Below are 1728 nucleotides of genomic sequence, written 5' to 3'. Positions count from 1 at the left end.
CTCCCTCCAAAAGCTAAGCAATTGGTGTTTTTCACAACAAACCACTAGAAATTTGGAGCTGACAATCATAAACAAAAGGTGTAGGTCATGTAGCAATTATCAGAGTTAGTAATTAACAGTATGTGGAAAAAGTGGGTATGTCTGGCCCCAGGCTCTCATTCATTTATTCTGAGTGGTAGTAGCATTTGCCTCGAAGATAGTGTCCAGTAAAACCAAATTAAGGACTGAATTGGAAATGGTTTTGATTGTAAGTACTAGTGCTAGAGAGAAGCAGAGACCAGTCCTCTGTAATTTCAATCCCTTCAAGTACGGGGCTGAGGAAAGAGGATAAAAAGAAATCTCATTCTAGGGTGACCAACTATCTTAGTTTGCATAATGATAAAATTGAGAAAATCCCAGGTAAATCAAGATGCATTGATTCTTTTTTTTTAAATTAAAGTTTATTGGGGTGACAATGGTTGGCAAAGTTACATAGATTTCAGGTGTACAATTCTATAATACAGCATCTGTATATCACATTGTGTGTTCACCACCCAGAGTCAGTTCTCCTTCCATCACCATATATTTGACCCCCTTTTACCCTCATCTACCACCCCCTCCCCCCTTACCACCTGGTAACCACTAAACTGTGTGTCTATGAGTTTTTATTTATTCATTTGTTTTTCTTGTTCTTTTCTTGTTTTCAGTTTTATATCCCACATATCAGTGAAATCATATGGTTCTTGACTTTTTCTTCCTGACTTATTTTGCTTAGCATTATAATCTCAAGATCCATCTATGTCGCAAATGGCACTGTTTCATCTTTTCTTATGGCAGAGTAGTATTCCATTGTGTATCTATACCACATCTTCTTTATCCAACCATCTATCGAAGGACACTTTGGTTGTTTCCACATCTTGGCCACCTAGGATGCATTGATTCTTATGCTCCATCTATTCCAGAATGATATTTCCCTGTTTAAAACCTTTCAAATGTGTCTCTTTGTCTACAGGATAAAGACCAAGCTCCTTATCCTTTATAATTATGTTTATTTTGGTGATAACACATGGGAGTGTGCATAGGAGAAATGTCATTTGTCCAGCAGATGAATGCAGCAGGTGAGTGTGTAATGGTAATTGCAGGATTTTCCATATACCAAAAATTCCCTATATTCTGAAAAATGCTTATTAAAGACACTTAAATATAGTACTATAAGACACTAGCTATCTTAGAGTTACCCAGCTTGTCAAACAGTATCTTCTATACTTGGATAAACAGCCTGTTGTGTTTTTTCCCTTTAGCACACACTTAAAATGTAATGAACTTCAATGAAAAAGATTTGGCTTTATAAGCTTCATTACTATAATAGTAAAATACATACCAAATGCCATTATCAGAATCAAAATTACTACTGCAGTGAATTCTACGTTGTTTTTGCTTCTGTGTCATTCACTTTCGATTCATAGTTCCAGGCTTCAGCATCGTCTTGCTAAGCTGAGATCATGTGCTGTGAGGGATAAGAGACAGTATCTGACCTTATAAACTTCTCACACAGGGACGACCAATTTTCTGAAACCTCAGAAAGAAGTTTTAAATGATAGGAAACCAAAATAAAACAAAACCCAACATCAATTCATGCCTTGCTTCTTTTAATAATCACCTCAACCATAATATGCTTATCTCCTTTTTCAGATGAAGAAATTGAGGTTTAGAAAGGTTAAGTACCATATTTCCCCATGTATAAGACCC

The sequence above is a fragment of the Hipposideros armiger genome, unplaced genomic scaffold (genome assembly GCF_001890085.2).
Source record: "Hipposideros armiger isolate ML-2016 unplaced genomic scaffold, ASM189008v1 scaffold_103, whole genome shotgun sequence".
Lineage (NCBI taxonomy): Eukaryota > Metazoa > Chordata > Mammalia > Chiroptera > Hipposideridae > Hipposideros > Hipposideros armiger.
Note: the sequence above shows the minus strand (reverse complement) of the source record.